Genomic DNA, 23,967 nt, shown 5'->3' with positions numbered 1-23,967 from the left:
CCAATCAACTGACTAAACAAACAAAAAAGACTAAAGCAAACAACCTGGCATACTGAGAAACACATGTGGGGAGCCAAACAAAGAATCATAACATATAATGTGACAATTAATGAAACAGAAAGTCAAACTAAAATACAAAATAATCCAATCACACAACAAGAAACAGGTGGGAGAATACATTGCTAAGGAAGGAGCTGAGTGGGTGAGAAACACTGGGAACAAGGCTGTGACTGTAATGAGGACTGATAAACTAACAAGACATGGGTAAAAAAAAAAAAAAAAAAAAAAACACAAAGAAGGTGGGTAACAGACCAAAGCAGGAAGTGTAAAGCAAACAAAGACAAGGTAGGGAAATGATGCAAAATTATACAGGAACTGAGTGTAACAGGGGTACAACAAGTGCAAATAATTAGAACAAACAACCAGAATGAGCATGTACAGATGACAAAGCATAGATTCCTTTAATGACAGGTCAGCCAACCTCTCTCACAACCTATGATGCATAGTATGAACTAATATTTTGTTTCAGTAGTCATTTCTTTCCAGAACAAATAGAACAGCAAAGTTTTTATGATGAAGCTATTTTAATTTTAGCTTGTTTGTTGTTAGTTTGGTGAGCTAATTAATTCAGTGTTTTCATCCCCATCAGTAAAAATTACTTTATTTCTTGTGTTGTACTACTCTGATGGTAAAATTAAAAAACCTCTCTCTTTAGTCCCTAAACAACAGAAGGTTAATTCAGCCCTGAATTCTGCTAGAATCCCTTATAAAGTAAATGTTAGGTGATTGCTTTCTCACACCCCGAGACTAGAACTGAATCCCTCTAAAATTTGGTTGTAGCCATATTCAGCACAGGGTACATACCCACTGGTTTTAGCACTACACAAGCACTGTAAGTCTCCCTGCATGGGCCAGGTTGTGATTCATTTGGGTCCATCATGTTGATTTTGCCCCCTGCAGAGTCTGGTGACAACACCAGCTGTAACACACTCACAGATTCTAGATTTGACAAACTAGTCATAGCAAAAGGACAAAAACCACATATTGAACATTTAAAAGACTTAGTTAATTACACAGATAAAATAGGCTATAATAAAGAGGGGTGCAAAACACATTCTCTGTCCTCTTTGAACAATATGAGATATTGGGGGGAAAAATAATTCAAAACCAACTCATGGCCAAATGTGTCAAAAAGGTTTTTTTGTTGTTTTTTTTGTTTTTCCCAAGGGTTATCAAACACTTGATTTGCATACCTTCTCAGTGATTTCTTCAACCAAGTTACCTTTTTAATATTTGACCTTTTGATGATTTCTTTGACGAGTGTCTCACTGCAGTTGCATTGCTACCTCTTTCCATTCAATGGTCCATTTCCTTCTCCCCCCAAAAAACTCCAACATACAGACAAATGTTATTTCCTCAAGTTCATTTCTCACAGAGGCAAAGACATATTGGATGTGTTTATTATTGTAACATGGGTGTTAAATTGGTCGAGCGGTCAGGGAAGCAAAATGAGGATGAGCGGAGTCCACACGCATTTAACCACATGGTGGCACAAATAACTAACATCTGCCAGCCTCATTTTCTAAGTACAACTGAGCCCTTTTATAAGGTGAGCAGAGAATTATCTGTTGGCACAGACCAAAATACACAGGGTTCATCCCTACAGAAAACACACAAGAAAGAATAAATATTTACATACAAACCATGACCAAAATATATACATGATCTTTATAAACATATAACCCTAACCCAACCATAGCTAAGACATGACCATAAATATATCACAAAAGTAGATCCAATTAAATAATACAGCTGCAACTCCCCCGACCCACTCAATTACCCTAAACCTTCAGTTATATTGTGTTACAAATCAATGTGTGCTTTATTTCTATTCACAGACAAACAGCAAGGCAGGAGCCCAGCGCCCATTCTGAAATGACAGTGAAGACAGCTGCGCTCAGTCAATCAATGAACATCAATCTATTCACAAAAGTGACCATGTGTTTATTTACCCTGTGCCATACCGTGTGCCAAGCAATATGTGCAAATAATTTTTTATCAATTAATCAGTACCTTATCATAATATTTTAATCAATAATAATAATATTTCTTAAGAACATTTTCAGAATGGAAATCCTCTTCAGCTGTCTTGTAACTTTAGCTCGCCATTACAGTGGGCAATAACATCAATCGCATTGTAAAAGAAAAGTGGTTGCTAATATATGTAGTCATAATAAGCCTTGGTAGCATATGATTCTTTAGCCTCGTGTTGTGATTCTGTGATCAACTGTAGCTAATTATTATTTCTATTGTTTAAAAATATCCTTTGTTGCTTTTGCAGTATACAAACAAGCCTGAGGGGTGCATTTGGAAAAACATTGTTTTAGAGACTGTAGTGAGCTGCTTGGAAGGCTTTTAAATTGCATGAGCTCCCTCTGGAGACCAATCTGAGTATATTATGTATATTTTAAGTATGACATTCATGTATAAACTATATTTATATTATTTGTAATTTGTATTCTCGAAAAAGGCAACTTTTGGTGGGAATGTGGGCAGATTTATTGCCATAATATATCCTTGTTTCCTGTTACCTTATTTGAGGATTCATCAGCTGCTGTACACACACACACACACACACACACACACACACACACACACACACACACACACACACACACACGGAGACAACAACCACTGAAATCTTTACATTGTGGCACCAAAATACACATTTTTTTTTCTGTCCTGCTGAGACATTATTTCATTTATACTGTTAACACACACACATGCGTGCACACACATAAACACATACACACAAACATATACACACTCATAGTCATTAATGAAAAAGAGGTCTGAACTGAGAGCTGCAGAGTGACAGACAGCTCGTTAAGATCGTCATATTGCCGAAGATCCACACCTTGTTAATGCAACACCGCACACACGCACACACACATACATATGACTCACACACACAAAGACAAACATTGACACACATACACTCACTGACAAAACACAATCACACACTTACAAAACACACTCAGTGTTTTTTCAGCCATGCTGGGTTGAGGCCCCGGGCTTTGTTGCTGCAGCTGAATAGAGGATCCTGAGGGGTCCTGAATGTGAGAATTCTGTATTCCTCATGTTGTGGGGACATAAAGCTGTACACGTACTCTCATTGTAGGGACTAACAGCACTTTGTGGTTCCCCCTAAATTACTTAATGTGAAAGTCAGTTCAAGTTTGGTAAGGTACTCTCTAGCAAGTCAAAGTAAGTCAGTTCTGTTGGAAACCTAGATTTTAAACCTTAAAATTGCTGTTTGTATATAATTGGAGGTGCATGAATAAAATAACTAAAACCATTGAACCAGTGATTTTTATTCCCAACAAACATTGTTTTTTCCCCATCATTGTGATGTTTCAAAGACAAAATGTTTATCACAAATATTAGTTCTAATAATTTAAAGACTCCATCAAAAATATAAAAAATTAAGAAATTACTTTGTAAATTATTTCTTTCAATAACACGAGTAATCCAAGCAGACTTTTTTTTATTTTATTTTAATTATAGTGTTAAATAAATCAATAAGAACAAAAACTTAGATTTGACAATTAAACAATTGAATAACTATATTTTTTCACATTACCAATTGTTTTCTTAACTAATTAATTATTTTTTATTTTGTCAGTATTAATTTCAGGCTCTGCAGGATACATGCATTCACGTTTGTGAAATGACCATGAATAGATGTCTTTTTAATCCTAAACAACCATCCAAAGAAGCATAAAATGTACTTCAAAAGCTTCGTCTCTCTTTGCAGATGGAAGAAAACATCATAGTCAACATTTGTTGGTGCCAGGGGATTAAATGGATGAATAAATGGATTTTGCAACATAATTATCAATAAAACATACATAAAAAACAAAAAATGCTTAAAAACAGAAAATAATGAAAATTCTGCAAGGTGGTACCACTCTGTATCATAGCAAAAACAAAGCCTTTCAAGCCAAGATTAGGTCTTTTTCAGAACACAAAGAAACTTCGAAAAGATTCTGGGTTTTTTTTTTGTACATTTTACTACTTTCTCACATTTTATGTCAATATAAATGGGGGAAAATGTCTCTAATGCTGTATAAAACCAGAATAATTCTGTGTTACATTTTTAAGATTTTTCCAAATGTTAATAAGTGTTATTAATATTACATAAATGACTAATCCATGAGAAGATATATACTTAAAATACTGTACAAAGTTTGACATTTTGTAATAACCATGATTGAATATTTCATGGTTTTCATTTCACATTTGCTCCTTTACAATTTGTGAATTGATAATTACTTTGTTTTGTGTTGCCATAGATGCAGTTTTCAGATAATGGGTCTGTTCATGACATTAAAAAGGTAAAAGTGCAATATTTAATCTTAGTTTGCTGTATTGGGTCAGAGAGATCATCAAAGGCTACAGGTTAAGATTGAAGGATTTAAATGTTTTATTATGTTCTGCAGTTGAAACAATTTCCACGGAGTGCAATTTGTACTGAGTTTAAAAATAACTTATTTTTGGAGATGATGTAGAAATGTTAATAAGTGTTATTAATATTACATAAATGACTAATCCATGAGAAGATATTTACTTAAAATACTGTACAAAGTTTGAAATTTTGTAATAACCATGATTGAATATTTCATGGTTTTCATTTCATATTTGCTCCTTTACAATTTGTGAATTGATAATTACTTTGTTTTGTGTTGCCATAGATGCAGTTTTCAGATAATGGGTCTGTTCATGACATTAAAATGGTAAAAGTGCAATATTTAATCTTAGTTTGCTGTATTGGGTCAGAGAGATCATCAAAGGCTACAGGTTAAGATTGAAGGATTTGAATGTTTTATTATGTTCTGCAGTTGAAACAATTTCCACGGAGTGCAATTTGTACTGAGTTTAAAAATAACGTATTTTTGGAGATGATGTAGAAATGTAAAAAACAGACAATGGAAACATTGATTCTAAGAATCAGATGGTTGACAGACAACAACAAACAACAAAATTATTTTTGGTTGTAAATTACAGATGGAAATTCATTCCGCTCATTCATTTTCAGTTTCCATCAATATATTCAATAATTCATTACTCACAGCTGATAATCAATGATCAAAAAGTAAATCCAATGTTACATTCGATGTCTAATTAACAGTTGTGAAGAAAGAAAATTCTGACATTTCAGAATTTTTAAAGCTGTAAAAAACTCTGTAAATTTTACTTTTTAATTGATTAGCAAACACTCTTTCCAGTCAATCACTGAAATAATCAACTAATTAATCAACATATTCAATGCTAAATGTATGAGAAAAAGAATTAGGCAGCACATAGACATGCATTTATTTATACTTCCATCTCAGTTGAAAACATACACATTCACACACACAGACACACACACACAGACAAAGGGACTCTGCCTCTCTCTTTCTACTCTCTTTCTAATTGGACTGAGACATCAGGAGGTGTCAATCAAATGTCTTTACAAACCGACAATCTCTTCAAAAAGCCATTATGTACACCAACGGACACCAGGGACCAGTTCACACACACACATACACACACATAGTGAGAAAGGAAAGGAAGGTAATAATTAGTCAGTGGTGGTTTGATGGGTGCTCCTGACACCTTGAGGCCACAAGAAAGTGTTCTCACAGCTCTTAGCCAGTGTGTGTGTGTGTGTGTGTGTGTGTCTGTTTGTGTCTGTGTGTATGTGTATGTGTGTGTCCATCTCACTACCCAAAAACCTCCACTGGCCCAGAGGGCCGATGTCGGTTGGTTTGCTGTTCTGCTGGCTGATTGAACTTGTAAACCCTGCTCATGCTCCAGGTAATCCTCTTGTTGTGGGGACATAAATCCCTTTATATAGTGATATTGTGGGGACCTTATTATTTTTCAAAGACATAAAGCAAGTCCCTAATGTCTGTGTTATGGAGAAGTATTTTCTTCCTTTTTTCCGGTGTAATCATAATCTCTGAGGCAGAGATAAACAGCAGATTCAAAGGTAAAGTGTCTGTGTCCCATCTGTTCTGCACAGAGGGAATCAAACCAGCTAGCACAGCTGTGTTATAAACTAGCTTTACTATAGAGCAGTGTTGATGAGCAGATGCTGTTTGACTGTGACAGGAAGTGTGTGTGTGTGTGTGTGTGTGTGTGTGTGTGTAGCTGCTGTTTGGTGTCGTAAGCTGTTAGAGCCACAGTGATGTGTCATTTAAGGTGACATGCAGGATTTCAACACACTAAATGTTGCTGGTGGCTGTAAGGAGTGGAGGTGGGAGTAAATTACACATGCAGGTCTCAAGTAAATCCCAAGTCTTAACCCTCAAGTCTCAAGCAAGTCTCGAGTCAAGTTGAGTCAAGTCACAGCTTTAGTCAAGTAAGTCACAAGTGAAGTCACAAAATCATAAGCTGGAAGACCTCCGTCTTACAGTGCTGAACTTTTATTTGCAACACATTCCAATGTGGATTAAAGGGTTAACTTGAACAAGTATGACGTGTGTGTGTGTGTGTGTGTGTGTGTGTGTGTGTGTGTGTGCGTGTGTGCATGTGAGAGTTTTTAGTGGAGTATGTGACGTGTGTCCATGTGAGAGAAAAATAAACAGTGTAAGAAGGCCTAGTATGTGTGAGTGAGTGTGTGCCAGTGCACAGGTTATATTTGTGAGTACATTTTCACATTCACTGACAAATGCAGAGTGTGTTTGTAACCTGTGTGCTGTTGACAATATTTGGGGTATTTGTGAATGATTGTATGCATGCATGTATGTATCCTCCCACACAGAACATGTTTCATACTCATGCAACAGATAAGTAATAGAATTACAAGTAGAAAGTAATTTACAATGCATTGCATTTGCAAAAAATCTAATTTGACAGAACTCTGTCACTCAGTCGTGAGCGGTGGGGGCACATTATTATCCCACTCTATGACTGAATACACGCTCAGCAGGTGCACTTGATGCAGGGATTGCCATAACTCTTCCCACCGCCTTGAACAAAGAGGGGAGGGTGTGCCTCTACATAGCCCAAAACTGAGGGCATTCTGTCCATCACAAACATCGAAGTAGTGGTTCAGCTAAATATGAGGACCAGAACCTCAATCTTTTCTTCTGCTTCTTGTGGTATGCTGCGAAAAGACCAGACTTAGGCTCTGGCACTGGTGTCCTGGTTTGGTCCTCCCTCTCACAGGGGGCTGAGGTAGCCTTGCAAGCCTTTGAGAATCAAAGACTGAAACAGACATCAGGAAAGATGTTGTTGAATACTGAGTACAAGTAACAACCATGTAATGATCTGTATTAGTATGAATCCCTACCTTCCCTCAGAGTCCTTTACATTTTATTTACTATAAAACTGTTTCATACATTTTGTCATCATCAACGCAGCCTCCTTGGTGTTTTCAGGGGCCAAAACATCATGGGACAACCACATGCTGCCAAATGAAGGATCCAGTACAGCAGCCTTTAGGTATAGAGTGTCGGAGAAGGGCACTAACTGCCTGTCACATGATTCCTCTGCCATCCGCACACTGACAATGATACCCCTGAATCGTCTTTGGAGTGATGCTTGTAGGTTACAGATCAAACCACCCATGTGGCGCATGTTCCCTTTTTCATTTTCCAGGTGGTGATTAAGAGAAAGGACACAGGGCACCACAGCACTAATGGTGACATATTTTTCTCCCTGTATGAGATCTGTGGCTTCTACAGAATGCTGAAGGTTATACACAAGTTCTTCAATCTGATTTCACTCTCTTACAGTGAATACAGTGTCCTTGTGTTCCAAATTAGCAAGAAGTGTAGAAAGCTTTAGGTTGACCACTGCTTTCAGTTGCCTAACATTTGAATTCTAGTATGTAACATCAGAGGCAGGGATTCCAAGTTCACCAAACTCACTCTCAAACATTTCCTTGAATGAGCAGCTTCTATGTAGAATGTGGCTCAACCTTGAGGATTACAAAATGGCTGCATGAACAACTGGGGTGTCTTTCAGGCCAACTCTCACAACCAATTGAAGTGTAAATGCAAAACACTGTTTTAGACTTTGCCCTGAAAAAATGCTCAACCTTATCTTGCTCCTCTGGTGACAAGTCATTCCATATGTCTGAATCATCAAGGTTGTCACCATCCTCTCCATCCTCTTGACTGGGAACACAGGTAGTGGAGGGTTTTTTTCATGTTTGCAGTGTTATCACAGATAATGTGATCCAACTTCTTCTTCATTTTATAATCTTCATATATCTGTTCAAACTCCTTGCAAATGCTTTCATCAGTACGAGCACCTCTGAAGCAGTTGCATGCTTGTAAAGCTGATTTGAAGTGGAGGGAGTCATTGTCTGATTTCAGCTAGTGTGCCGTGATGCCTAGAAATCCTCTCATATTCTGGTCAGACCATATGTCAACAGCCACCGATACTCTATCTGCTTTTAGCTTCATCTGCCTCTCCGCCACTACCTCATCCAGTTTTGTTGTTATTGTTCTTCTACTCACAAGAGAGTACCTGCTGTCCATTACAGATAAAATAGTGCTGAAAGCTTCCATGTTGAACATTAGATAAAGGCAGGTTGCAATCAACAATGAGATCCGAGAGGATTGAGCTTGTGATAGCTCTCTGCTGTGGGTTGTTTAAAAAGGGACAGTTCTTTCATTGATGTTTTGAGAGATTTGCAGTTGACTTGTGTCGAAAGGTTTTTTTTTGTTGAGAGAGGACGTACTCTTTAAATCTAAAGAGGGTAGATAAGCACAAAAAAGGATTTTTAGCTTATGTTTTCATTGCATAGTTTTCCATTAAATGATAAGGTAACATTGTAATCAAAATATGTTTTAATAAAAATCATTTTAAGATTTTGTCCATTCTTCTCTGCAAAGAAGTCATCTTATTTTCATTAAATATGCAGCACACCCCTTAACTTTCCTCTCAGACCTTACTCATAACAATACGATAATAAATAGATACACATTTGCACTGTGTTTCATAGCCCTGAGGCTGCAGAGACTGGCAGCTAGCTAACCAGCAGCTAACAAACATTAAATTGAAATGTAGACCTGGCTGACTAGGCCTTCTTACCCTGTAGCCCGAATTTATTGGCCAACTGAATCATATCGTATTTTAGTCAAATTGTCTGTCATTTGAGCAGCTGGATTCATAAATTTAAAACTTAACTGTCAACATGACTCAAACTTGAGGTGGTCTGTAATGCAAACAGTATTTTTATTATTTTGGGAACAGTGGTAACAGCTGTGCCTTCCATCCTCTAAAACTGCGCTCTGGCACCTCTACAACCGCTGGGGTGATGTGCGTGTCACTTGGTTAGATTACAGATTGCCAGGTTAGCCCACAGGAAACACCCGTTTGAGAAATAAATTCACATATTAACAAAGAAAGCATTGAAGTCATTGCATGAAAGTCTAAGTCAAGTCTCAAGTCATGAATAGCGAGTCAAAGTCCAGTAGAGTCTTTTATACCAGATGTAAAACATACAGTGGAACTACACAAAAAAAGGAGAAAAAAAGGAAGGAACAAACAAACAAACAAGACATAACAAAACCTAGGCTTCCACACCTTTAAGAAATGAGTCTGCGATTTACTCTTGCAAAAACAAATTTGTTCCATCTTCGCAACAGAAAGCATTTCATTAAGCCACCTCTTGAAACATGGAGACAATGGAGACTTCCAGTTTAATAATATTATTTTTTAGCTGCAACCATGCCTGCTTGTAGAGCCTGTTTTTGAGAAGGAGGAAGTGTCCTCGTCCTGTCAGAGCAACCAAATATAGTTAAGTTACAGTCTGGCGGAATGTTTATTGCATTTTGTTTAGAAAACCAATCAAATATATCACACCAGAACTTGCTTAGAATAGGACAGTGCCAAAACAAGTGTGCCAGTGATCCTTTGGCAGTATGACATCTATCACACATGGGAGAAACAGATTCAAATACCTTACTAAGCCTAATTTTTGAAAAATGAAGTCTATGCAAGACTTTAAATTGAATCAGTCTATATCTCGAATTGATGGAACAGCCCTGTACACTGACCAGGCTTTCCTCCCACAGTGTATCTGACACTGGAACATCCAGTTCTTTGGCCCAGGCTTCCCTGAGATGACTGGTGTCTACAGGAATCATAAAGGCAGTGACAAAGCAAGAAATCAAATGTCTAGAGTTCGGATGTAAGAGACGTAGATCATAAAAGATGTTACTCTTTGGTTTAATTGTGAACTCTGGAATATACTCTCGCACACAATGCCTGACTTGGAGATAGCGATAAAAGTGTGTCTGAGGAAGGTGGTATTTAGATTGGAGCTGAAGGAATGAAGCAAATTTATTATCAACGTATAGATCTCTAATGGAGCAGAGTCCTCTCTTCCTCCATTCCAAAAACAAACTGTCCATCATCGCTGGCGTGAACAAATGATTGTATGCTATAGGTGTGCGTATTGAGACATCTGACATACAAAGGAATTTTTTACATCTGGTATGTGCATCTGTAGTGTATTGTTAAAAGTTTGAAAATAAAATAATCCAAAAAAAAGTAGAGTCTTTTATCACTTGTAGTCAAACAAGTCTCAAGTCTTCAATCTGGCGTCTTAAGTCTGACTCAAGTCAAGTCACTTGACACGAGTCCCCCACGTCTGGTCACTACTGTCCTGCTTCACACAGGAAATACTCTGAATGAGATATACGTTTGGCAGTGGACAAAAAAACACAACTAATATCTGGCTTTGGGGGTTCACTCTCCGGTTAAATAACTCTGTTAAGACACAGGTATTTCATTTTTGCTCTTTTTTTCAGCACAGTGATATGACACTCATCCCATCTGTCACCAACAGAAAAAACACATCAAAGTCTTTGTGTGCATTAAAATTGCAAGGGCTGTGCCAAAAAAAACAAAACAAGACAAGAAAAAAAAACAAAAACAAGACTGGTGTAATTTAAGATTGTAATTTTAGAATCAGGCACATAGTCAGAACTACTTCCTGACAAAACAGTTGAATGCAGTGATTTTACATGGCACCATTGTCAGTTTCAAGGTGTTTTACTGTCGAGGACAAGGAGAGCAAATGCAGTTACTCATCATAATTGACTTTGTAAGAGAGGAGAAGGGGTATTATTTCTGGATAAATCAACATGTCTCTTTGATGATTTTTTACACTTCCCACCCACTACCATTTATTGTGCTAAGTTAACTAGTAGTTAGTTGGTCTCTCTTGGTCTCAGTTTGCTATAAAGGATGTCTATAGTCATGTTTGGGGATGATAGACATTAAGTGAATATCCTTACCTAAAGAAAAAAGCTGACATGTTCCTTTACGTGAACCTAATAACATGCCTGACATTTTGTTATTTCTCACTGTGTATTCTGTGTCTTTAGTGACTTGATGTTTTTTTCAGTGCCACTGAGTCAAACCAATCAACATTAATTTTCCTCTACCTATTTATAAACTTTAAGTAGTGCCTAAGAAAACCTTTAAAAAGATGTAAAATTTCCTTCATCTGCAACCATTCACTGACTTTGGGCCTCCAACAATCCAAACCTTCCGTGGTTGGGATGAAGATAGAACACAGGTTCCATTTAAACTGCTAGTAACTCTTGTGTTTTTGCCTGAGTGTGTGTGTGTGTGTGTGTGTGTGTGTGTGTGTGTGTGAGAGAGAGAGAGAGAGAGACAGAGAGAGAGAGAGAGTGTGTGTGTTGTGTGTGTGTGTGTGTGTGTGTGTGTGTGTGTGTGTGTGTGTGTGTTGGGCCACCTGCTGTGAGTATGCCTGTTCAGCTGCTCTCCCACTGTGTCTGCAGCCAAATAATACTTCATTAAAATACCAATAAATACTCAAAAAATCTCTCCAACACCCACAGAGAAAGAAACTTAATTAAAATACCAATAAGTAATTAACTTAATTTCATCACCCAATAAATAACCAACTTCATCAAAATATCAGGCAGGAGCCAACGTCTTTCAAAAACACCCCGTTAAAGGAGTGTGTGTTGGTGCAGTTTGAGTTTGTGCAACATCCTGCTGAATATGTGTGCGTTCATGTGTTTGTGTGTATGTGTGAGTGTGTGTGTGTAGTTCTGTATATGTGGGATTTAAATGGTAATAACCGGGCCTCTCTGAAAGTTTCTCTCTCCCAGAAAGGAGAGATCCGTTTCATTCTTCCTGCATTTGTCCCATGTTCATCTCACAGCTGGACTTTTGTGTCTCTCCCTCGCCTCCTCTCCTCTTTCTCTCTGTCATTCTTTCATTTTCTCTTCCTCTCTCACTGTTTCTATCGGCCCAACATCTCTGTCACATGCTAATCTGGGCTGAGCAACTGCTTGGTTCGCAGGAAACTCAGAGAAAAATAAAACCAACAAAAGACTGAATCTGTAGATGACACTGACAAGAAATTAGAGAGAGAATGAGGTAGGTGAAAAGAATCAAACATGTAGCTAACATGAGTTATTTGAATTTAAGATTCTCGCATCCAAAACTTAAGACTTCAGTGAGAATGCAACTCAACAGTAAAAATGAAATTTTGATTGCATTAAATAAAATATAAATCTGTTTGTTAAGTGAAGATATAGTTCAAGTAAACTAAAGCCATTTTTGCAAGGCCACTATACATCCATTCTATTCATTATGGTATGAGGTTCCATTTGTGGAAATGGCATTGGCAAATTAATGAAAATCAACAGTATCATGAACAAGAACATCTACCACAGCATCTTTCTCCATCATGGAATCCTTTCTGGACTGAATCTGATTGGTCTTGCCTTCACATACCAACAAGACAAAGACCCCAAGTAAGCTTCAATGCTGTGCCTAGATTGTTTGACCATGAAAAAGGAATCTGGAGTACTGGAACTGATGGAATCACCAAATATTTCTACAGAGTAAGGCAGGTCCTGAGAAGTCAGTTCAATGAGAACAACCAAGTCCAAGCCATCAACACTTACATCCTGCCAGAATTACAGAAGTGAAGGATGCCCTGTAATGTTTTGGAGTGTCCTCGATAGTAAGACGGATAAACAGTAGGTATTTCTGACTCTTAACAACTATCCTGTTTGTATCAGTATGTGCCAGCCTGAGTATTTAGTGTACCCAGGACCTCTTTTGACCTTTCACCATCCCCAACCCACAACGAAGACACTATTAGTAAACTGTAAATAGCACTTTATGTCCAGGCCCATCAAATAACAAAAAGGGAGTCCGGATCCAGTGAGTGCATGGAGCCTTGGAAAATGGCATTTCATAAACCACTACACCCCAATGCAGATCTACTGTGTACTCCTATTTTCTTCCTTTCACCCCTTCAGTCATAGCTAACAATGTGTAACATAATTTGAAACAAATTGGCGGCAGTGGTGAAACACTTGTCTGGCTGTACCTGTTTCTGCTTGCTGAGTTTAGGTCCCTGTGACCAGCAGTTTGTGATGGTAAAGGATGGGTGGGAAAGTATTTTGCTCTTACAAGGCATGTGTGCCAGCATATTAGACAGAGGGCAAGTTCACTCAAAACATGTCGAAATCATATTGTGCCAGACCTCTGTCTTCCGATCTCTATATCTGTCTTTTTCCATTATCTGTTTTTGCCTCTGCCCACACTTGAGATGGAGTCTGAAAACAGAAGACTTAAACAACAGACATAAGGTCCCTTGAGGTAGAAAAACAGGAGCCCCTGGAAATATTTGACATTCCTCATAATATACGGATGGTACCACACTTTAATGAGCTGGAATCTTTATGCCTCTTTCCTTAACTTTAAAAAGGTGGCCCATCAGTTAAACAGGATTGGCCCTTGCCAGTCGTGACTGTGTCTACTGGACAAGGTGTATATTCATCATTGCAAGAATTTCACCTGGATTAAAAACCTGTTAAGGCCATTGCATTGTTGGCATACAAACTTGTGCCTGAGGCCTTGTGTTCAGTTAAGAGGCTACCTGGTGTAATACACAAAGTTATCCATCAAAATAAAGCTGCTTTTTTAGTGTAAGTCTGCCTAGGTGACCTTGTCATTTGAAAAATTACAAAACAATCCTGGTGGGGGAATTTAAATATTGTCTGTCCTTATATTTATGTACCCATCTGTAAAAATCACCGGATTACTCTCTAAAACCTGCTGATGTGGTAGCGGATGATTTTGGGATAGCTGAGTCTAAACAAAAAAAGTTTCCCTGCCAGTCTCCTAATCCCATGTCACGACCTGAAGTGAAGTCAGAAAAATCTAGGCAACGAAATGTTGTATCCTCTACAGATTGACTTGAGTATTTTTTAATCATAAGAAACATGGACATATTAAGTCCCAATGCTGGAAGTTACTTGCCAAAGAGAAGGAGAGGGCACAACCTAAGCCTATTTCCCAGGTGTCCACTCTCATGTGATGTGTTATTCTATTGATGAAGCACACATTTTGATGAACTAGAAATGCTGAGTTTATGGATTTGACGTCCAGTGGCTGTCTCTCAGTGATGATCAGTGGTTTCCTGGTGTTATCCTGTGGGATACAGGTTTTTAGGAATGGCCTTTTTTTTTCATAGAAATTCATTCAAAACTTTGCCAGTGGATCTTAGCCTCTCACCTGTTTTCTTAAGAAGAACCAAAAGTATGTTTGAACCACTAAATGCCAAAATGCTAACCCATCGCAGGCGTTCTATTCCACAATAAATAAAGAGGCACTCACTTTAGTGCTGTTGTTACATCACTTTGAGATCCATATCTCTGGTAGGGCAGGTATAGTGCTGTAGAAAGACTACAACCCTCTGGTGTTTTTGTAAAAGTTCAAAACCAAAAATCAAATAGTGTGTTGCTGGAGCTTACCTATAATTTGATCATCCACCATGTCAAGGGTAAAAATATAAAGAAAATGTTCTGACCAGTACCTTTTCTTAGGAATAGGTCTTCTGAGATCAGCAGGTCAGACCCTAACATTGTAACCTGTGAGTAGTGATTGGGAGGTGCTACAGTATATAGGGTGATACATCTGTCTGCCTTTCATTTCATCTTGTTGCTGGGTATGTCACATTAATTATGTGGTGTATGGTATCACCTGTCCTGTGTCATTGCTTGCCCAGCCCAGATGACACAATGAGTGGATGAATTCACCATTTCCAACCGACACTGAAAACAATGTAAATAAAAACTGACCAAAAGCACCAGATCACCACAAGCTGATCAAACAGAAACAGGGTGAGGGCTCAGGACTCAGTTACAAAGTGGAAAGTTTTGTTTTGTTTTGTTTTGTTTTGTCTTCACAATATACCTTAAAGTGTGTCTTGAGCTTCATCCAAAACAGTTCACAGACAACACAGGTAAAGACATTTGCCCTCCATAGAACTATTCTGTGAACTGACAAGGCAATTGTGTCACAAAGAGTCATATGTCATCTTTATTTATTTTAACCTGTCATGACATAAAATGTGGAATACAAATATGAATCAAACAGTGGTCCTTTGCTACTTTTACTTGGGTTGGATGATATTGTCTTGCAATCGAAGGGTTGCTGGTTCGATCCTCGACCCCAGTGACCATGTCAAAGTGTCCTTGAGCAAGGTACTGAACCCATAATTGCTCCTGATGAGTAGGTTGGTGCCTTGCATGGTTGCCTCCACCATCAGTATGTGAGTGTGTGTGTGAATGGGTGAATGAGATGACACTGTAAAGCTAAGGTAGAAAAGCGCAATATAAAATTGTGTCCATTTACTATTTACATAAAAGACAGGAGTGAAGAAGAGGGTAAAGATAGAAACATTTCCAACAAAACCATAATGGAGGAAAGAGCAAAGAATGGAAGAAGATCAAAGGAGAAAGGGATGGAGGAGGAGCAAAAAATAAATGGAAGATGTGAAGACAAAGATTTCTGAAAACCAGTTGACTAAAGGATGATTTAAAAGGACAGATAACAAAAAGTGAGGATGCTGGAGGCTAAGGAAAAGAATAAAAGTGATATGAGGGGTAAAGACAGAAACAGAAATAATATAAAGGATAGATTGATAAAATGAAGAAAGTCAGGGATGGCTGTAAAGTGTTGGAAACACACATACACATGCACACACACATACATCCTCAGTGGTGTATACCCCCCAGAGTCACCAGAATATTGAATGTGTGAGGAAATAACAAGGGGCCAAGTCATTTAATTTGACTTTGCGGAGAGAGAGTGTGGGGTCGTGCAGGTGTGTTTCAATCTCATCACTGGGTTCCAGCGGATCACAGCTCACTGACATGGGCCGATAATAAACTCCCCACACTTTTTACAAGGGAAAGAGGGAAGGGGGGGTCACTACAGTGACTGACAAGAGCAGCTAATCTGAGGTGGCAGAAGATAATGAAGCTCAGCCGTCGCCAATGTTTGTAGCACAGGGCCAACAGGTTGAGTCCACACTCTTCAAGCAGCGGGGTTACCAAAAGCCTTGCTTTCGGAGTAACATTAGGAAATCATCACTTCTATGCCATTGTACAGGGCTACACAACACAGATTAAACAGATCAAACCAACACCATTACCTAAGATAAAACATAGGAAATTTGAAATCAAACTAAACAAATATAACTAAGCAAAAACTTACTGCAATAAATGGATTAGAGATGATTCAACTACAACAGGATACATCCCACCACGTCAGACAAATAATTGCGATTAAATTAGTCAAACAAACTCTAATGTGACCAACAAATTTTACAAATTAAATGGCAAAATATCATTGTCAACTGGCCCTCAGGACAGGCATTTAAACACCAGAAAATCCATCCAAGGTTGTTTCTATTATTTGGTGGATCAGACACAAAATAAACTTCCAACTGAAATGTGTGGTTGTGTCCCTAAATCAATACAGACTGCCATGTGGCCCCCTCCGGGGTGGTTACTTGGGTCTGGGTAAAAAGTTTAATCCTCATTGAAAAATTAAGGTAACTCTGAAAATGTACAAGGTGATAGGGAAAAACCTTTACTCATGAAAAGAAAGCAACATCACATTACCATCTCAGATTTAGTGAGAAATTCCTCCAGAGCATTTGTTCAACACAGTGTTTTCGGGTTTCTTTCCTGACTGACTCTCGGCACTCTTCCGGAAACCTGGAGATGTTCGGAAGTGCAGTGTGTTTCAAAACTGAGATGCTTTGGTTTCTATGAGACAGAGTCTTGGGGGAAATTAAAAAGAAGGCTTAGAATTTCCTCTGGTCTTGACTCTGGATAAGATTAAAAAAAAAAATTGTGGCAAGTACAGTTATCTGGTGCAAGAGCTCCTAGATCCTTAACACTAACCATAATATTTTGATTTATATAGCGCCTCTCGAGAAACCGAAATAGAATTTACATTTTTGTACATAATACATGTAGATTGTGATGATTGGTCCTGCCCCTCCTCAACTTTTATTAGGTATCTGGGTAAAAATTTACAATTTTGCAATTGCAGGGTATGCTATCACTGCAGCTTGCAGCTTTAATCATCTCTGACTCCGCCGTTCCCACCCTGCAGCAGACCCTCTCTGGTGGCTTTGAACCTTTATTTATCAGAGTGCGCTGGGTCTCAGCAGGGCCCCAGAGCCCATCGTGTGTGACAGATAGACTGACAGATCCATCTATGTGAGAAGGTAGAATAATACAACCTGTATGGACGGAGTCATCACACAGGCGCCATAGGAAATGTGCCGATGTGACAGCAGGAATGTAGATAAGGAGGTTATGTGCGAGGACCAATTTATTTCTCTTGGCAGGGTGGGAAGGCCTCTGAGACGCGTTTCACATTTTCACATGACAGCAGAAGTTGCCATAATGAAATCCTTTCAAACTGTATTTAGATCAGAACTCAGGTCCGATGAGATGACATGTAAGAAGATGATCAAGCCATCAGCCCCAGGTGTGTGTGTGTGTGTGTGTGATTGAGCAAACATAGCAGTGTCATATGATTGGCTGGGTGTCAAACTGTACAGTTGGAGGATACTATTGTGAGTCTTCAGTCGGAAGCAGCAGCAGCAACAACAGAGCAGCTGCTGTGACAACACTGACTACTTTGCTAAGCGGATGAGGCTCAGCAGCAAGGGCTGATGGGAGAAGATCATGCTGAGTGGAGGGACACTGCAGAGTGAAACATGTCTGTGTTCATGTTGCACTGATCAATGTTTTTTACTCTGCAGTAACAGATGCCCATCTAAAACCACAGAAAGATATTTAGCTTGTTCGTGACATCACTGAATCAGCACCCAATGAATGCCCCATCGCCATGGTGATTCTCTTTGTACCACTCATACATGGAGTTATATTTACTTTCAGAGACTCTCAGTCCGTTTTTCACTGCATTCATGGCCTTGCTCCCATTTCTTAGTTTTATTAACAGTTAAGTTGGGCTTTTAATATACAATGTGAGATGATTTCTTGTCTGATTTTTAGCTTGGAAGTCAGCCCTAATTTTCAGCTCTATCAGTGTCATTGGCCATGCATCATATAGCATAATATATAAAGAGTCATAAAGATGACATAAGCTAGTTGATTATTTATCTATTATTTTCTATACTATACTATACTATCCTATAATAAATATTACATTTATATTATAATACAACATAATAAGTTACTTATCATCACTTCCTCTACTGCTGCTACTTTGCCACCTGTTCCTGCCAGTACTTCTACAAGTGCAACTGATTTAGTTTTTTGTTCACAACTGTGTTCATAACTTTGTTGTTTATCTGATAGTTATATTTTTCTGATATAGTTTATCATTTTTTTTGCACTTCTTTTGCATTACTTTTTGTTTTTCTCAGGGGGGTGGGGTTCTTGTATATATACTCGGTGTCTGACTGGAACCTGAATTTCCTGAGGGCTCTGCCCAAAGGATCAATAAAGTTCTATCTAATCTAATCTACTTTACAGAATTTACTGAAGGTCAGACACTGTTGCTTGTTTTGGTTAGCTGCTTTTAGTTATGAAGTTAATGTAACTGGTCCTATAAACAGACTCAGCCCCATGGTGGAAGAAAATCACCTTTGGACTGTCTCATTATTAGATTAGTTTAGATTCAACTTTATTGTCATTGCACATGTCATAGAACAGGCAACGAAATGCAGTTAGCATCTAACCAGAAGTGCATTAGCAGTAATAATATAATTATGTACAGTATAAACACAGTAAAGGTGCAAGAATGAAGTTAAGTAATAAATACTATAGATACAGGTAAATGCAGTAGAAGGTGCAGGATGAAGTTATGTAATAATACTGTAGATACAGGTAAATACAGTGGAAGGTGCAAGGATAAAGTTATGGAATAAATACGATAGATACAGACTATGTCTACGAAACAGGCTATGACTATATATTATTGCTGGTCAGTAAAAGGTCATTGTGGACTTTTAAAAGAACAGATTCTGCGCTGTGGTTCTCCTTAAAACTGATTGAAATTCTTCTGACAATCTGTCATCACTTCATAAATGGTAAAGTTGCAGGTAGAAACTTGTCCAATATTGAGTTGTTTTGAAAGTTTTGAAATAGGTCTATAATTGGATGAAACATTTGGGTCTTTTTGTATGAAGTGACTGAACCATAGCATGTTGAAAACTAGAGGGACAAGAGAGGAGGGAAGGGTCTGCGCTGTGATGTCCTGTTGTCAAAGAAGTTCAGGGAATTATTAAGTTTTCCAGGGGTGGTAAACCACAGCATATTATACTGGCTCTGGACCACAAATTTTAAACATAATAGACTCACGTGGAGAAGTTTAAGTATCTCAGGATCTTGTTCACGAATGAGGGTAGGACGGAGCAGGAGATTGACAGGTGGATTGGGGCGACATCCGCAATGATGCAGTTGCTGAACTGTTGTGGTAAAGAGGGAGCTTAACCAAAAGGCGAAGCTCTCGATTTACCGGTCAATCTACGTTCCAACCCTCACCTATGGTCATGAGCTTTGGGTAATGACCAAAAAAACAAGATCACGAATACTAGCGGCTGAAATGAGTTTCCTCCGCAGAGTGGGCTCTCCCTTAGAGATAGGGTGAGAAGCTTGATCATTCAGGAGGGACTCAGGAGGAGAGTAGAGCCGCTGCTCCTCCATGTGGAGAGGAGTCAGTTGAGGTGGTTTGGGCATCTGGTGAGGATGCCTCCAGGACGCCTCCCTCGGGAGGTTTTCCAGGCATGTTGGACCGGGAGGAGGCCTTTGGACCAACCCATGACACACCGGAGGGATTATATCTCTCGACTGGCCTGGGAATGCCTCAAGATTCCCCTTGAAGAGCTGGTAGATGTGGCTGGGGATAGGACAGTCTGGGCTTCCTTGCTGAGGCTGCTGCCCCCGTGACCTGGACCAACCAGATAAAGCAGGAGACGACAATGAGGACTCAGACATCATTTTAAATGTTGCTCTAGCAACTGGTCCTCGTTTAAGAATAACAGCAAGACCTCCACTACAGTCAGTAGTTCTTGGGGAGTTGTAAAAGTCCTGGACAAAGAAGCATAATTCCAGTAACAAGGAATGATCACCAATATTTAGCCATGTTCCTGTTAAACACAGGAGGTCTAACTGGAAAACAGAATTTTTTTGTTTTGTTTTGAATACATGCCTTGTTTGAGAGTAAACTCACATTCAGTATCTGGTATAGAAGAAACAGTGCAGAGGGAGAGGAGGGTCATAATGGGAGAGCCTGAAAATATCAAGGTAGTATTTGCTGGCCATATCGTTATTGGTGGGGCTGACCAGCATATAGGATCACATGTGATATAGCATGAACAGTTTCAAACCACTCTTAGAGCTTCCTTCAGTATGAAGTCTTTCTCCTCTGCCTGCGTTGTGTTTTGTATTCAAGCACTCAAACACACACAAAGCCTAACTGCGACACATTCGACCCCCGTCGTTTTGGAAAACAGCTTTGCGTAATTATCCTGCTGCACCAAAACTCTGTTTTTCTCTTCTTGCAGGAAATTGCTGTGTATCACTGGAGAAGCATTGAACACTTGAACAAAGAGCTGCAGCCTGGATTCCCACACACACACACACACACACACACACACACACACACTCTCTCTCTCTCTCACACACACACACTCATGCACACACACACACACACACACACACACACACACACACACACACACACACACAGATACAGTCACTGTCCTCCATTATCAAACCAACAATGTGTGTGTTGTTTCTCCCATGTGTGTTTTGTGGTGGCGGTGGAGCCGGCACCCAGTGGGAGAGCCTGTCTGCCAGCAGGGGGACAGATGGGTGTAATTATGTTATTTTTACCTCCTCCAGGAGCTGGCTGCTTGCTCAAGGAAATTAGCATCACACCTGTGTGTAATTGGCTAAATTAGCTTGTCAAGCAGCAGAGCTGCAACAGAGGTGGACGACGATGTGAGTATGTTTGTGTGTGTGTGTGTGTGTGTGTGGGGGGGGGGGGGGGCAGGTAAAATCAAGAGTTGTTTAGTGTGTGTTGGAGAAGAGGCTGCCAGGGGAATGAGATGTCACACCTGGAATGGAAAATGTCACCCAGCAGCTTGACACACCAGCACACACTCTGACACACAACAGAAAGACACGCTAAAGGACTAACTTGGGGAAAAGACACAAAATAAACAGCACACAGAGGCAGACAAACAACAACACAAGAAGAAATAAATACACAAACAGATAACAAAGGCAGAAAAGACACATTTAAACATGCACGGAGAGAGTTAATGTTTTCTCTTGAGGTCTAAGCAGGGTTCTCAAGAAAGGGTTCAGGGACCCCTGAGAGTCTTCCCCAATATATTCAGTAAAATAAACTAATTTTAACTTAAGAAATGACTTTAAACAAAAAATCTGACATAGCATTACTTATTTGTGAGAAATGTATAATTTAATAAGTAGAAATGTCAGTTTTTTTTCTGAAATTACAAATAATTTGTGTTACTTTTCTGATTTTTCTTTCTTTTTCACTAATAGGCGAGGCATCTTAATTAGAGGGACATCCACAGGTTTCTGTCATTTTTTCCATGTTAAAAAATTTTGGGGAAGGGTTTTGGGAGAGTGTCACTCCTTTTACAGATTTTAAATTCTGTCAAATCCTGTTTTTATCTATATGAATAATATCTCATTTATTTAATAGTGTTCTAATATTATGAAAGGGAACCAAGCAGTGGCTTATCAGTAATAATTATAGGCACTTTCTGGCCAACTAGTGGGTGGAGTTTGCCCCGTCCAAGGCATTCTAACAATATGATAATATTTGATACCACACCCTTTTAATGGACTGATAACATCTAAAGGTCATGCAGGTGAACATTCTGTTGTCTATAAGAGCAGCTGTGTTAGAATGATAAAATCAATACCATATATGTGATATTGATTTTCCTAGTGTCTGATGTGGTTTCAGGCTGGTGTTCAGAGTTCGGAAGCTGCTGTTAAGTTTTGCTTTTGAATGACACAGCAGTCTTTTTCACTCACCTAATGGATTTGATACATCAAACCCTATGAAGTTCAGCTCCGCCAAGAAGACAACGTCAACACTAACAGCACTTTCAGTTGAAAACTTTCAACTTATTGACTCCCCCAAGATTGTCAGTGAATGGTTTGACAAATACAACAGAACATCCAGTAAAAAAATAAGAACAACCAGTGCAAATAAGGACAATACATATTGCCACAGTATAATATATATATATATATATATATATATATATATATATATATATATATATATATATATATTTTTTTTTTTTTTTTTTTTTACCGTATTAATTACCAGGAGGCCTGTCAAATTTATCTTGTTACCCCTTCTTTGGATTATGTGAACTATAGGGCAAGTTTATTTTGCAGGAATGTTTTAAAAAATAAAAGAATAAAATCAAAAATGAATGAATGAGTGATGCAAGTAAAAATCAAATGAAAGTGAAAGGAGCTGATTGGAAGGAAGAGGAAATAAGTCGACTGTAATTTAAAATATTTCCAGTGCATCAGGGCAACACATGTAATAAACCCAAATGCAGTATGTATGTGTATATATATATATATATATATATATATATATATATATATATATATATATGTATATGTGTATCCGTGATTAGTTAATGTGCTTTAATCAGATCTCCTTCTTACTGTTGAAAATATGCCACCTGATATTGGAAATAAGGGTCTCAAGGGTATCACGTTGTAAAATCAATCTGAATGAAGATGTCCTGATTGCAAGATGGGAAAAGTTCACAAAACACAAAAGTGTCCATTGCATTCTTCCTCGCAACAGGATGGTCAGAGGTAAAAATGAGTATCAACATCTGTAATAGGAATATACAGGCACAAATCTGATATCAAATTGTTGAGGCTTTTTTTGTGATTTCTGATATAACGTAATGCCTTCCAAAAAAGCTTCCAATATACCAAGAATGCAGGAAAATGAAAAGGAACATCTCTTGCCTGTTAGCTCTATCTAGTGGTGGCTTACTGGAGCAGCAGCATTTTACAGGGTGGCAATTGGAGGTGAGAATTTATTACTGCATTGGAGCCTTACCCAGGTGCCTTCAGGGGTGAGGCGGGGTTCACCCTGGATGGGTCACCAGTCCATCACATATAGACAGACAACCATTCCAACTCACAGCCGGACCTACGGTCAATTTAGAGTATCCAATCAGCCTAGTTCCCTTTAACATGTCTTTTGACTGTGGGAGGAAGCCGGAGTACCCAGAGAGAACCCACAAAGGTCCAGGGAGAACATGCAAACTCCACAAAGAAAGACCCCATGCTCAAGCCAGGGCTCGTAACGTTAACCTTCTTGCTGTGAGGCAACAGTACTAACCACTGCACCACCTTGCCACCCATGAGACAAATGTATACTGAATTTATAGAATAATATTTAGAGAATACATACATATTGTGTTATATATTTTAACAAAAGTAGGTTAAAAACATGGCTCTTGTGTGATCTGAATTATAACGTTCACAAAGCCAAAATCAATTTTTGCCATCATGTTTTATTTATTGTTTGTTGAAGTTTTTAATATTCGTT

This window comes from Aulostomus chinensis, chromosome 17 (assembly GCF_037954235.1).
Source record: "Aulostomus chinensis isolate RoL2024-O1b breed Wild chromosome 17, RoL_Achi_v1.0, whole genome shotgun sequence".
In the NCBI taxonomy this organism is placed as follows: domain Eukaryota; kingdom Metazoa; phylum Chordata; class Actinopteri; order Syngnathiformes; family Aulostomidae; genus Aulostomus; species Aulostomus chinensis.
The sequence above is the reverse complement of the archived record's forward strand: the minus strand, read 5'-3'. Positions refer to the sequence as shown.